Source organism: Octodon degus, unplaced genomic scaffold, assembly GCF_000260255.1.
Source record: "Octodon degus isolate 3935 unplaced genomic scaffold, OctDeg1.0 scaffold00026, whole genome shotgun sequence".
NCBI lineage: Eukaryota > Metazoa > Chordata > Mammalia > Rodentia > Octodontidae > Octodon > Octodon degus.
Window position 1 is genome coordinate 12,654,910 of NW_004524602.1, and position 16,161 is coordinate 12,671,070.

At 37.8% G+C, this 16,161-nt stretch overlaps 1 protein-coding gene across 2 annotated transcripts in view; it reads right to left on the reverse strand.

Annotated features, from left to right (window-relative positions):
* Positions 1–16,161, reverse strand: part of Usp3 (ubiquitin specific peptidase 3) — a 93,632-nt gene that overhangs the window by 76,816 nt on the left and 655 nt on the right. The gene's annotated exons all lie outside the window — the stretch shown is intronic.

Sequence of the window (16,161 nt, forward strand, 5' to 3'; positions counted from 1 at the left end):
TTAACTTCCTAGCCAAGTGAGGTGGTATAGTCCTATAATCCCAGCACTTGGGAGGCTAAGGATGGAGGATCACTACAAGTTTGAAAGCAGCCTGGGCTACAAAGTAAGTTCAAGGCCAGCCTGGGATACACAGGGAGACCCTATTCCAAATAAATAAATAAATAAATAAATGTGTGTGTGTGTGTGTGTGTGTGTGTGTGTGTGTATCTAGATATGCACATATAATAGATAACTTCTAACTTTTTACTTAGCAAAGAAATGAACAGGAATGATTTCAATCACAACAGATTTAAGGCAGAGCAATGAGCCTAGTTTTTAATCATTGCCATTTTAGTATATGTGCTGCCAAAGCAAGCATAGCCTATTTTTCTAGATCTTTTATCTTCTACCCTATATAATTCAACTCTTCTTCATCAACCTCATTCTCTAGTTCTCTCCATAAGGCGCACTGTCATTAGAGGACATTAGGGGTTAATCTTGAGACTGTGCTCCAGCTCATCTTTCTAACCCTGTCAAGGAGGCACAAGAAATAGTAACATCTGTACAGCACATGCTCCTAAACTGAAGAGGCCGCTCAGGGCCGGAAGTGATCTAATTAGCCCTATGGCTCTTGTTATCCCTATGCTCAGAGGTGTTGATTTACCTCAACATACAGTAACCTATTTGTGGCCTCTCCAGTGGAAGCTATACTAGCCAATCTCCTACATGTCCACCTCCATCCCAATGTTCACTTGCTGAAATGAAAGACCAGAAGCCATCAGTCACTTGAGAGGACCAGAAGCATTCACTGGGAGTCCAAGATGTCATTCTTTTTTTTTTTGGCGGAACCAGGGATTGAACTCAGGCCCTTGTGCTTGCCAGGCAAGCGCTTATTCTAATGAGCCATCTCCCTGGTCCCAAGATGTCATTCTTTTGAGGATCTAAAATTCTTAGTCATCAAGCCTCTGAGACCTTTTCAGAGAAAGCAGACACCTAAATGCCTATTTCTATCTCACAAAGATTGTCTAATCTTATGTAGAACTACCTTGTCCTACTGCCACTTCATAACCTCTAGGAAGAACCAGTCAACAGTTAACATGAAGGAACTTAGTTTATATTAAAGTGAGAAGTCCCAGACAGCTGGATGTGAACACTCAGGTGGTAAAACAGCAGCGAGTATATGTAAGGAAAAGTCAACTGCTGAAAATGAACATTGGTCCAAACATATGATTATTTATTACTGGACTAAAAATGTTCCCAAGGCCACTTCCAACTCTCTGATTTCAAGGTTCCTCAGACAAGAAAAGTAATTACAATAAAGTATTTCACTCCAACAGCCTTGAGCACACTGGTAAGACCACAGTAGATGGAAAGACAGGAGTAAGCAAACAAACAGCTTGAAGTATTATTACCAAATTACCTACACATTACTATTTACATAATTAGGAAGTAAAATTTTTATTCAACCCTGAAGATACTAAGTAACACAGAAGACATTTGTACAGGACTGTTAACCAAAGCATTACTTGTAACTGCAAAATATTAGAAACAACTGAAATACCCTTATATAGGAAATTAGATGCATTCACTGTGACATAGCTATAAAGGAAGTACTGTACTAAAAAATTAAGGAAAAGTCCTACAATCGTGGAGCGATGTCCAGTTAAATGAAATTAATGAAGCCCAAGAGTGTATGTAACTTACTAAGTGTATTAAAAAGGGGGACAAAAACTACATCAAACAACTTTTGAATACAATATTTTATATATTATTGATATACATATGAAGACAACTATAAACAAACACCAAACTCTAGTGGCAAGGCTTTTCTTTGAAAGGACATGGGCCAGCAATTCCCAAATGACTTTCTCTGGTAACGAAACAGAGAAAACAGGCACATACATTGCAGATAATGGGAACCAGATCCTCACCACTGAGAGGAGTGTTACAAATACAGAATAGGCAGGAGTAAAGGATGTGGTATTCAATGGAACTATAGGTATCAATTCAAATTCATAGTTACATAAAAAACAAGAAAACATAAACAGATGTAGACATATCTCTTCATATTTCAATAAAAATAAATTTGAGTGACTTTAGTTAATAAACATTATTCCTAACCAGAAAGAAGGTCAGCTACTTGGACAAATAGTTGGTTTCAACCCTGGCTGTACAGAGACCAGAACATGTTACATCTTTAAGAAAAGGCTCAAAAAAAAAAGGCCAGGGAGATGGCTCAGTGGAATAAGCGCTTCCCTTGCAAGCACAAGGGCCTGAGTTCAGTCCCCAGTTCCACCAAAAAAAAAAAAAAAAAAAAAGGCCCAAAGAATACCTGAGACGTGTTGAAATCACAAATCAACAGGATTTTACCTAGTCAAATCTAATATACTTTGAGTCTCAAAATAAATAAGAACAGAATATCATAGGACAAATAAAAACCTGTGAGTCCATACTAATATGAACAGATAACTGAATAAACAAGTGGAAGGAAAAAGACAGCTCTTACTTTCGGAATACCACTAACACAATGAACAAAGAGGCATTAGAAAATCGCCATCATGCAACAATTCTAGCAATAACTCATTTAGTCATGAACCATTAACAAAGGCTAAATTATTGGGCAAGCATTCCGTAAAGAACAAGATATCCCTCCATAATCCCAAAATATCTAAACTATCTCTCACAAATTACTTCACAATAACGAAGGAGAAATACTAACTTCCCAATGGACTAGCCCAGCAGTTATTACCCTTTTGGGTGTCATCAAACATATCACCAAAACAAGACAAATAATCATGCATCTCTTCATGAGAGTCCCTGAGGAGACATACAAAACTTAATGATATTCCCATCAAGAACATATAACCTGAATCTAAACACAGAGAAAATTCAGAAAATGCTTGAAACTGACATTCTATGAAATAACTGAATTAGATTCTTTCAAAATGCCAAGACATGAAAGACAAAGAAAAGGTGAAAAAAACACTCCAGATAGAAGATGACTATAGCCATGACAGTTAAATGTAACACATAATCCCAGCTTAGACCCAGAGCATAGGGAATGGTACAGAAGGACTTTACTCACACAACTGCAGAAATCTAAGGATGGGATGTACAATAGGTAAGAGCACTGTAACAGTACTAGACATCTTGATTTGGACCAATATCCTATGCTTATTGAGAAAAAAAGGTTTTGTTATTGGGAGAAAAACTACTGAAAAAGAGTATTATGTCTTCAAATTCATGGGATTTTTTTTAAACTGTTAGAAATGTTTAAGAATGAAATATCAAAATCCAAAGATTATTTTACACTTTGATATGAAGACCACTATTCTTTTCTTTTTCTTTTCTTTTTGAGACAGGGTCTCACTATGTAGTTCAGGCTGGCCTTAATCTCAATAGGAACCAAGCTGCCCTCAAACTTTGCAGAGATCTTCCTGTCTCAAACTTTGCAGAGACCCTCCCAACTGTTGGGATTACAGGCATGCACCACCACGTTTTCACTATTCTTTACTTCCAGTTGAGAACATATTTTTTAAAAAAAAAAAAAAAACTAAACCACAAAGAAAGGTTTAATTACCAATGTACAGAATCAAAGACTCCTATAAACCTAGCACTAAATTCCTTTCATTAATGAACTAGTCCAGTAAAAATATTGCAACATATTAATCAGTGCCCTAATTATGACTGTGTTTCTTTCACAAGCATACATATTCAAAGCCTAGTTTGTGATCTAGCTTTCCAGGTCATATTTTTGAGTGGATACCAAGCTAAATATGGTAGACCAACTTCTCATTTATCTGTTCTAACTAAAATGACAAAAAAGGGATAAAACAGACACAAACCCACAGAATAAAGAATACAAGTGGCCCCACCAAAGCTGACAAAAGATTTCAATGGGTTTGGGAGATTAAGAAGTCTGTAGAGCAACGCTAGTGCGAGGGAACGTGAGCCTTGCACACGCTAAGCACGTACTCTACCACCGCGCTACATCCCCAGCCCTTTTTAGAGGACGTCTCCCTAGACTGCCCTGGATGGCCTCAAACTTGCAATTCTCTTGACTCAGCCTCTGTGGTGGTTGGGATCACGGGCACACGCCACCACATCTGGCCCAGCAACGTCAGCAGTACAAAGGAAGCTGCAGCACAAGAGCTGGCAGAGATGAATGCAGGTGGAAGGCAGCTTTGAGCGCAGGGAGCAGTCCAACACCACATCAGAATGGCACTGAAAACAGCGCTCAAGCTCCAGAAGAACCACGGAGGCCAGAACACCCTGCACCCCAAGGACAGGGTAGCAGGGGCTGACTAGGCAGTCCCAAAGAATAGTATAAAATTAAATGACACTAGGACACTTGTCTGCAGGGCCCACTGCACACATGGTCCAGTCATCATAAGAGCTGTGCAAGGCTCCATTCTTACACAAAAGACAAAGACAAAACAGATTTTTAAGAAAAAGGGCCAATCCGAGAGGATTATTTTAAGAGAAAGGGGAACCACAGAAAAGAAAATAACCTGGGATGACAGAAAAACTCCAAAACAAAGTCTAAATGATAAGACACTGCAAAATGACAGTGATAGGATGGGTAAATGTTAAACAGTCAGAAAATGTAAACCAAAAAAAGTGAATGGGCTTTTAGAAATTAAAAATATGATGATTAGCTCTTGGGAGACTGTAAACAGGTAGATCACTACAAGTCCGATCTAGTAGTGAAACCCTGAACACCCTGGAATTTTTTAGGATACTCATTTTACCCTTAGTGTTCTAAAATTTCAAAATTCACTAAAATACAAAAAAAAAAAGAAAAAAGAAAGAAAGAAAGAAAAAGATCAAATGTCCATAGAAGGAGAGGAAATAAAAAAGACATCTCCAGAAATCAGGATCAAAAGTCAAAGAGATAAAAAGATAAGAAAATTAGAGAATCTACCCAGGATACTCAACACTCAATGGTAGCTCCAGAAAGAAAAAAGAAAAAGTGAAAGGATGAAAGTATGGGGCACAAATATGCAATTAAATTCTTAACAATTTATATTTTTTTCTTTTTAAAGATATGAGTCTTTAAATTGAAGAGTTTCTAAAGTATTCATCATAATGAAAGGAAAAAATAGCCATCACAAGACATATCATTTTGAAATTTTAGAACACTAAGGGTAAAATGAGTATCCTAAAAAATTCCAGGAAAGAAAAAAGGTCATACACCAAGAAGGTGACTGAAAAGTCATCAGGTTTCTTAACAGTAACATCGGACACCTAAAACCAAAAGAACAATGCCTTTATAAATCCAAGAAGAAAGCCTTCTCTAATATGCTATATTCAGCCAACAATTGGGTAAACAAGTTGCATGTGGTCAAAAATTTACCTCCTAAAAAGAAGGGACCTAGCTGTTATACTGCAGCATAGCAATGAAATAATCTAGGAAAGAGAAAGGCACAGGACCCGAAAATGGAAGATCTGCACCAAGACAGCAGCAAAGGGAATCACTAAATGAAACTGCCCACCAAGCCTATGGAACAGTTATTTCCAATGGGAACTGAGGTCAGAGGGCTCAGGGAAGGAGGTCTGTAGGGGGAAAAAGGCACTATGAGATTATCTAATCTGTTAAAGGGGTTGGAAGACTACATCACAGGAATTTGACAAATTTATAAGAACATACGGAAAAAAAAAATGTGTTGAAGCTAAGTTAAGCAATTTTTTAAAAGGCAATTACTAACTCAGGGGAAAATAAAACGGTGTGTAGAAAGAAAAATTAATCACTATATTAACCAAAAATTTAATTGTACATATTAGAAAATGGAGAGAAGAGACAGTGAGCATAAACATTAAAGTCTTATCACAGAAAGATGGCAAGAGATAATGTCTAAAATTAGTCACTTATTTGGAAGTATGTAAAGAGACTGCCTATGGCCCAGTAGGACTAAGGACAGACAGAATGAAACTACTATTTTAAGGCCTTTAGTTGTATTTATTTGACGTATGTATGAATATGTGTGTGTGTGTGTGTGTGTGTGTGTGTGTGTGTGTGTATTTTTTGAGGAGAGCAAGAATTAATCTTTTGCGGGGCAGTACCAGGAATTGAATTCAGGACCTTGAGCTTGCCAAGCAAGTACTGTGCCACTGAGCTATATTCTTGGGTCCAGGAATTAATCCTAAAAAGAAAATTGGTTTAGCAATCATAATTATGCATGAAATTGCCCAAAACATTTTTCAGTTAAAATAAAATGTCTAGGAGTGGGGATAAAGCTCAGTGGTAGAACGCTTGTCTAGCGTGTACAAGGCACTAGGGTCAATCCCCTGTATCATTTAAACAACAAAATCTAAAGCGATGACATCACATAAAAATTAGAACAGCAGCTCACCACTCGGGGCCAGGCACCTCCTGAATTCCCCACACGTCAAGGCTAATGTGCAGAGTTAATGGTATATGTCCCCCCACTAGTAAATATAATTTCAAAGCTGGCCAAGATCTGTCACCTGTATGTTAACAGATCCAGACACCTACAGAGCCAGAGAAGAGGCATCTGGTCCTGTGGCGTCCCACACTGAGGCACATTCTCACCGTAAAGCTGGTCCCCCGCTGGCCCAAGCAGTTCATTCTATTTTTAAATGGGTTTCAGAAAGCAGTTTTCAACATTAAAGAGAAACGACATATAGAAGCAATGTGAGAGAAACAACACATTCTTTGAAACCATAATACACCACACAAATCTGTAGGCTTGTTCAGACATACTTTATGGAAAACCTCTCTTACACTCTATCTCCTCTGTCTTCCGTTTTAATACTCCAACTGCAGACCTACCTCCAAGTAAGGAGAAAGGATAGTGGGGGAAGGATCAAAGCCACCACAGCCAAGCAGATTACTAAACCAGAGTCAAAACAGGCTGCTTTTGTCTTCAGAAAACCAAACAAATAGCTATGGAAAAATTACACCAAGTTTACATTGTTTCAAAAATAACTTTCCGTATGAAGCTGACTACATAAAGAATGGAAACAGAAGCCATGAATCACCTAAGAAAAATTCTGACATCTACTATTTCCATTTATTTAATATAGCAAGATCTGATGAAATGCCACACTTTGCCAACACCTGAGTAAGCAAATCCAGTTGAAACACAAGTGGCACTTCAAAAGAAATAATCAAATTGTAAACATAAACACTAGACAATTATTACTTCAAAATAATAGTATGTGTATGCAACATAAGAAAAGATTCTTATACATATTTTAAGGAAACACTACTCCTGGTAAGTAAATAAAATAATTATGGGGTTCAAAGACTTTTTGTTGTTGTTGTTGTTATACTGGAATTTATCCAGAGCCTTTGCACTGAGTTATGTATCCACTGCCCTCGCTAGGTTCAAACTGGTGATCCTCCTGCCTCAGCCACCCAGAGGGCTGGGGTTACAGGCATGCACCAGTAAATCCAGTTTAGGAAACTCTTCATATATGACTTTCCTCTGAGCACAATAGGTTTAGTATTGTGCAATTCTCTTCCTAATCCTTATGTAGTAAAAGGTAGCACTAAAGCACAAAATGGAAAGAAGTTTCTTCCACATTTGTATTTATTGGCAGACTGGAAAACTTCTTCTAAAAATAATGAGTTTATCTCTGAAGAACTAGAAAAGAAAAATATATGAACTGAGAATATACTCCTAGCATCCCTAAAAAGTTAAGAGCCCAATTTCCAACTCAAAAAAAAAAAAAAAGAAAGAAAGAAAAATGAAAAATGAAATTACGCTAAGCCAGGCATGGTGGCACATGCCTGTGATCCCAGAACTCAGGAAACTGAGACAGAAGGGTTGCCATGAGTTTAAGACCTGCGTTGGCTACACAGAGAGAACTTGTCTCAAAAAAAAAAAAAAAGTAACTACCCTAGTTTTCTTTAATAGCTATTCTAACTTCTCCACAAAAAAAGTGATTTTTTTAAAAGAATTGTTAAAAATCAAGAATCTACAATCAACAGACATAAGTGTCAAATTTTCCAAAAATCAAACTTCTTTAAGTACTTACAGAAATAAAACCTCAAAATATATTTTAAATGAAGTTTATACACAAACAAAAGTACTCAAAATGAATAAAATGAAATTAATGTATTTATTAATTTCAGAATTAAATCCTCAGGGCATGAATGTTGAGCCTATGGAACTACCAAACACATGCTAGAGAGGCTGAGAGAGGAGGATCACCATGAGTCCAAGCTTCATAGTGAGACCCTGCACCAAATACACTTTAAAAAAATGCTAAATTATCATATCATTAATATCCAAAATAATTCTCATGGAAATGAGAGTTAATCTCAGTTAAGTCAAAGAACAATTTCACTGTGTAAAACTAAAATTAAAAATTGCTTTATCATAAGACTCAGACCAAGTCTCTAAATTATAGTTCTTTTTAAAAATATCTACTTTCATATTAGAACATTTTTCCTAACATGTTATCCATCAATTACTACAGAGAAACATCCTATAACATAAATTTATTTTCTAGAAATTTCAACTAGATCTTCCAAACCTTTGATAAAAATATTAACCTGCTAGTATTGTGTAACAAATGTTTAAACAAAAGAATGGACAATAACCTGTTATTTTTAAAAAATCACCTGAACTTAGTCTCCAGGTCAAAGAGTGCAGGAAACTAAAATAGTAAATATGCTATCTTATAATCAGCTAGATTGGACCCGCAGGTTATGACAGTTAATTACCAGCCTGCTCTTTCTAGTGATGTCAGGAACAGTCCCTAGAATGAAGTCTTCAGGGCCAGTGGAGGGTGAACGGGCAAGCAGATCTCTACCGGCAGGCTACCTTCAACCCAGCTAGAAGAAAAACTAAGACAGGACACCCAGAATGGAAAACAGCTCTCTGACAGAGCGACTCCATCCTAAAGCAAGTCCACAGTCGCCAAATAAAATCCAATTGGCTATAGTAGCTTTTAAAAGATACATTACGGTTTAGTTTTTTAAAATAACACTCAATTCCCTCCTCAAAAGATCAGGTAAAATTAAATTAGTTGGCACTTATTAATTGCAAAGCATGTAGCTAATATGAACACTTAAAACAACAGCAAACTTTACTTGTAATGTCCAAAGTTAACTTTAATAGTTTTCAAAATCTGAACTTACCTTCCAGAACGCTGAATTTTGTACATCTATAAATAGCATATATACTTTTCAGCACATCTTAAGAGTGGGAAATCTGTTTTAAGTTCTGCAATCTAAAGACTATAATTAACTTTGCAGGAAATACAACTGGAAAATTTTAGAATATAACCAAATGGAATCAAAGTATGTTGCCCAAAGCAGACTTCAAATAACCTCTGAGCTACCAGAGACAAGAGCAAAATTCTATACCTTAAGAACTCTCTCCCTCCTCCACCCAACAACAAACCACCTCAAAGGAGAATCTGCTCCACCAGAAATAAAATGAAGAAAGGGGAGAAGGAATCCTCAGCTGAAACACATTGTTGAAATAACCAAAAGCAATTGTATTTTATCCACAGCTATACTGAGAAACTGGTGTGTTATGTCTAAACTAATGTGAATTTCAGCCTACAACCAAATTAGATCTGGGCATAATGACATTTAAAACAGTTGTTTTCTTCCCATTCATACGGCTAATCCTTTGTTTCAACTTGCCAGCACTTTAATCAATAAATTGAATTAAGGGAGCCAAATACCAAACTTTAAAAGGAGTAATTTTTAAGATATAAAATTTAAAGTGTATTTTCATGTTTAAAATCTTCAAAGGAATTATTTCAAGTGTGTTTCCAAACATCTGAAATCCTTTAGATTATCAAACATTAAGTTACTGAGTAACAAAATAAAGACTTTGCTTTTTTAAAGGCAACTTAAAAGTTTGAATGGTTTTCTTAAATTTGATTTTAATCTTTGGGCTATCTTTCATATCCCTGAGCATCTTAAGCAACTCTTAACCTTTGTCTCAGTTTCATAATCTATTCAACAGGAAAAACGACAAGGATGAGTAGTTAATTAAATTAGTCAGCATTAAATGCTAACAAACTACTTTGAAGTTACATTATGTTGTTCTCAGTTCTCCTCCTACTCAGTAAGGCTAATAGATGAGAAAACATCTGGAATTACTATAGATAACAACATCTGCAGACTCACAGAAGTTAAAAAGATGATCTCTATTTACAAGGTTCTAAGCCAAAGTTCACTCAACAACCCCAAAAGATTTCAAGATATGATTACATTGAGTAATTTTAGGTGAATTTCCTTTCAGCCTCAAAGGTATCTACACTTATCTACGTTCTCAAAACAAACTGGTATTACACAGAACTCTTAGAGCAGGCACCTCGTCTGGCACAGGACAATTCCAGGTAGCATGAACAAGCTGTTACTGCTGTTCATATTCTCAGCATTCTCAACTGCCAATCAAGGTAAGCTTCCCCACAAGGACACCCTCCAAAAAGTGCAAGCCCCCACTGAGAATCTACCAAAATACTTCCTTCTAAGCCATCTGTCCAGGAAAGCTCTATGAATACACCTAAAGGCAGGTGCTATCCTGTCTGGAAAGGACATGAATACACTTAAACTATTGAAATGTCTTACAGAGCATACATTTTCCACTTCAGACACTGTGAAGCGAGCTAGTGAATCTACTGTTGCCTAAGTGGAACACAAAATCTGTACGCAGGCAAGCTGGAAACTACAACTTAATCAAAGATTTATTTTTTAAAGAAAAAAATTAAAACGCTCAAGATGAGGAAAATGCTCAAAATGAAAAAAACAAAGTTGTAAGATGAAATGTGTAAATTATTCCCTGATGCAAGAGCTCAATTAAATTTTAAAACAGCAATTCAAATTAGTCGCTGAGCTATGAACTGCTCCTTGTTCTGTTACTGATCTACCAACACTATAAAATCATAAGGACCTACAAAACCAGTTTGAAGGACCCCAAACTAATCTATTTTATCCCAGGAAAGAAAGAAATTGCACAATTTCAGTAAGAAAAAGACAGCATGCTATAAGAGCCTACAACTAATGTAATAGCAAAGAATGATGAGAAGGAATTATTCTAGGAATAACTTAATAATAGGAAAACAAAACAAAGAATTGTGATCCCCCTGCAGCCCCAGCCTTTCTTTTGCTTAGGCCAAGCAGGATGTTCTTCACACAGAGTATACTACTTAGTAAATAACATCTGATAAATTCGTCAAAACTTTCTCATAACAGTAAAACAGTGAGGCTCAGTTCTGACTGGGCAGCTTCTTCAAACACACTGAGCACATTATAGGTTTCGGGCTTTAACCCTTCTCCCAAAAGAGCGTGGGTAGGTCAGCTGGCAGTAATTACCTGCAAAGCATGTAGCTACCATGAACACTCAGCACAACAGCAAATGACACTTCTAATGTCCCAAGTTAATGTTAGAGACTGGGACAGAGCAGGCTGCTTAAAGGTTCTGGGGGTGGGGTGAGGGACCAATACTAACACAAAGCCTAAAAAGACTATTCTAACTTAGCTGTACAAATGTTACCCAAAAAGTTTAAATTCAGAAAAACGTAAGTTTCAGATACAATGGCAATCTTCAGAATTAATGTGGAACACTGGTCAACTTCCCACTTACCCTCATTTCCAGCTAACACGTTCACCTGCCGGTCTGTAAGTCAAGCATATCAACCAACACAAATCCATTGTGGCCATAACATGTGACTGGTCATCTGTTTATAATCCATCCAAAGATTACTGTCTGAAACACTGGGTCTGCGGGTTGGGGAAAGTGCTCTACAGAGAATTTCTGCTCACTTAATCTGCATTTATTGTCAACATAAAGACCATTCCAGCTATGCTCTAAGAAGTGAAAGAAAGTTCATTCATTAAGCAAATATTTACTCAGTGTCCTATTCGGTGCCAGGCACTTAATGTCATAGTATGTTACTTAAAAGCAGTAAATACATTTGGCCTAATGAACAAAATCTAACTGATCCTGTCTAAAAAACTTAGTTCACTATAAAAAAAAAATGCATTGTTTAAATGTAGATTGGCAGAGAAGTATGACATAAAACACCCATAACTCCATCAAGGTGACTTCTTACCTCTCACAAGATGATCAGTTCATTAAAAATGCATTATCACTGACCAAAAAAAAAAAAAAACAAAACAATAGTCAGCACCTCATAGTACTGAATGGATCTTGGGATGGGGGAGTCTCCAGGACCCACCCCACACTGCACAACACTTTATTTACACTTACTCTTCAAGAGTAGAGCAGTAAGAGAGTAAGTGTGCACTGAAAACAAAGAAGGGCTGGGGAAATAACTCAGGAGAATAAGCACTTGCCTGGCAAGTGCAGGGTCCTGAGTTCAATCCCTGGTACTGCAAAAAAAAGAAAGGAAGGAAGGAAGGAAGGAAGGAAGGAAAACTTAAAGAAGCACCATCAATCCTTTAAAGAATTCATCAGGCAAAATTCTCATGTCTTCACTATTAAAATGTCTCCAATGTAACAGTCTATTTAATCAGAACTCCTCAGGTCTGAAAGATTAGTCCCTGGCTTTCCTCAGTTACTGAAACAGTTGTGTTCAATGCATTTTCTAAAAGCAACTCATGTTTCCTCTTTGCCTTTTGCCCCTAGTTAAAGCCTTTCACTCACAAAAATAAGAAATGCCCAAGCCTCCAACTTCTGAAAATAACATCTGGTATGTACATGTAACAAAAAGTTTGAACATGTTCTCTTTTTTATTTAAAACTTTTTCATTTAAAACTAAAATGCCGTTAGCAATTAGACATAAATCAGCTTTTACCTTATTAGGAGATTGCTATTTTCAACATTTATCTTAAGCCACAACATGGATTTATCTTCTAACTAGTTAGCTTCCTGTCTCTCCTCCAAATAGATTAGACTGTAATTTTTTTTTTTTTTTTTTTTTTTTTTACAGCAAGGGACTCCTAGACTCCATGATCTTTTCCCAGTTAATGTACTTCACTCTGAGGCCCCATGAAAGCGCATGCTGGCAACCCTAAAGACACAAGCACTGCGTACTGGGGAATGAACCCACGGCCTTCACACTGAAGTACATCCCCACTTGCTGCCCCCATTTTTTATTGTTGCTGTTGTTCAGCCAGGGTCACCCTAAATCTCTAAACTGACACCTTCCCACATCAACCTCCCAGAGTGCTGTGATTTCAGGCATGTGGCATGAATCTGGCTCATATATTTCTAATTTTTTTTAAGCTCTTTGATAAAAGCATGTGGGTGTTCTTAATTGCAACAATAGTTGTAGACCAGTAGGATCTCGAATTGTGGTCCTGAGCCCCTGAGAGATTTCAAGAACTTTCTGGGGATTCAGAAAGTCAGAACTATTTTCATAAGCAACATTAAGATTATGGTATTGCTTACTCACTCTCATTCTCACAAGAGTGTGCACTGGCACTTTCCAGAAGCCACACAAAGTGAGACAGCTGAGAGACGGGTGCAGAGGCAGGCAAAAGAGCCAGCTATCTTCCATTAAGCTAAGCAAGAGCTGCAGACACGTACAATACTGCCATTCTTAACTCAACTTCTATTTTGAAAAACACATTGTACATAATTTTCCATTTATGTTAAAAGGTACTGGATCCATTACTGTTACTTGTAGATAAATTAATACATGTCTTATTTTTTCCACTTTTTAATTTCTAAAACAGCAACATTAATAAACATAAGCCATGCAAAAATGTTGAAGAACAAAAAATGTGAGAAGCACACTGAAGAATACCTAACACACAGTGCCTTCCCAGATAAAAAGCTCAAGCTAATTCTAAAGTATAATTACTTCTTAGCCACCTAATCTGGTTGAGTACTACATCTCCTTGCAAAGCATAATTCAGCATAAAGCCGTCTGTTATGGGCTCCATTTAATGGGCTTTGGGTATTTAATTACTCAGAGCCCTCTTTATAAAGATGTTCTTCTGATCATCTGTTACTGTGCTACCTATTATCTGGATAGAATATAGCAGATTTTCAAAGTTTTCACACAGAAGAATAAAATCATCTTGTTCACGCAAACAGCAGCCTGTGAAACACAAAATTTATATATGTATATGTGTGTGTATATATATACATATATATGTATATATATGTATATATATGCAGCTGACACAATGTAAATTAATGCTCAAAAGACACAGAACTATTTGTCCAAGGCTGTACTGGTAGCTTGTAGATAGAGTCTAGCATGTTGATCTTGTGCAATTTGGTTTACTCCAAGTTCCCAATGAAAATAAGGCAAGGGCATTACTTTTATTGTTTCAGTTCCAAAATGGAGATTTTCCCCTTCTTAATAGGACTGTAACCAGATTCAATACCAGTCATAGCACTATTCAACACACTGACTATTCTTTTAGATCCCTACAGAAAATAAAATAAAATTTAGGTGTTGAAGGAAGAAATACCATAATGCATACTGTGGCGAGATGATGATTTAAGGATGTGCAGATTTACTAATCATTTAATCACTGAAGCAAGAGGCAGGCAACAAGATCGTGCTTAATACAATAACACTAGATTGCATCAACAATGGGATGCCAGTAGTTTAAAATGGGAGGCCCCAATGAGATGGGTTACATTCACAAAATCTGGACGGACACACACACACACACACACACACCCCACGTTAAATTTTCAAACTGGCTTTATTGGTTCTACAAATCCAAGCAGGTGGCTAGAACCACCCTTTCAGGGCAGTCTCAAGAAAAGTTGGCTGCAAAAAGCAAGGATGCCACCCTAATCCTTGGCCAGAAAGCGTCCCTCGTGTAAGGTGAAACATACTGGTTTGCTCTAGCCATCCACACGAGCTTCATTTTAACTTACTGAATTCCTCAAGAAACGCTTGGTTTTCTGCCTCTGTGTTCCATGGGCCCCCTGACTGACAGGGGTAAGACTGATTCACAGCAGGGTGTCTCTCACTTGGATAGCTCCAGTGTTTTTAGGCGCATGTGCTGCCCAGTGAAGCCATTTTTAAGTGTAGTGTAATTTTACCTACAAAAATCCTCATGTGTGCTAATTGACCACTTGGTTTTCCTGTAGTTTACTACCGATGAGGCAGAGTAATCGCCTCTTTCCTTGTGAGGTAGGCTTTTCCTAGTTGTTTACTCTAGTTATTTTACTTTTCAATCCATCTTTTTAAAAAATTAAGTAACAGTCACGGCAGCACAGCTCCAGATGATGTGCCACCAATTTGTAAAGCGATGCGATACACCTTTTTTGGTTCTATATTCAATATTCAATGTTGAAGCCACATTCGTAGGTAAGAGCTACTGTAACTTACACAAACGTCTGCATCCTCACAAAAGAACTGCAATACTGCCCTGGTGAAACCAATTAACTGGTTAATTTTTAAAAGCTTCATGCGGAAAAATACATCTGACTTTACAAAGGCAGCAAAGCGTCAAACGCCTAAATTAAAACTGCAGTTATTTCTATGTCATATCCCAGCATACATTTGGCTTTGTAACACTACCAATTTTTTTCTCTAAAAACACAATCACCCTTTTAGAGGTAACCTGTCAAAAGTGTTAAGATTCTCTGATTTCCCAGCTCCAACCCACACTGAGACATGTCACACAGCTAAACTGCACATTCGCTGCTTTTCTACATTTTTCAAATAAACTTAAGGAAATGAAGAAGTGCACAAATTCAAATTTTACTCTACCATCCAAGCTACCGGGGATCATCCCGAAGCTAATAAACAAAGGCTGTAGAGGCACCAGGGCCCTACCAGGAAGTAATCAAAGCGCGGAGTCTGGTGCGGTCCTAAGTCGCTTAGAGCAGACAATGAGAGGGCACTAAGCGCTTCCTAGGGGGCCGGTGGGAATAGTTACAACGCTTGGGCTCTCCCAAAGCATCCCCTAGACCTAATAACTGTTTTACAGTGCACTAACTCGGGAACTCCAACGCAATTCCAAGCACCCTAAAAGACTGTCCTGAAACAATCTTTGAAATGCAAACTCGCGCGGCCCCTCCAAAGCAGCTGTTGGCTGGATCTCCCGAGTGCGGAGCCCGCAGTTGGTTTGCGTGCGAACTTCATCCTCCCGGGCTGGGGAAAGACTCCGGCCTCGGCCGCCTGGGCCCGCGGGGAAGGGACACAAGCGCTGCGGAGGCAGGCGGCGGCCCAGACAAAGCTGCGCCCGGAGAGCAGCGCTTTTCCGTCCGGTCTGCGGAGGAAGGCGGCCCGGGCCCGGCCGCACGTGCAGCC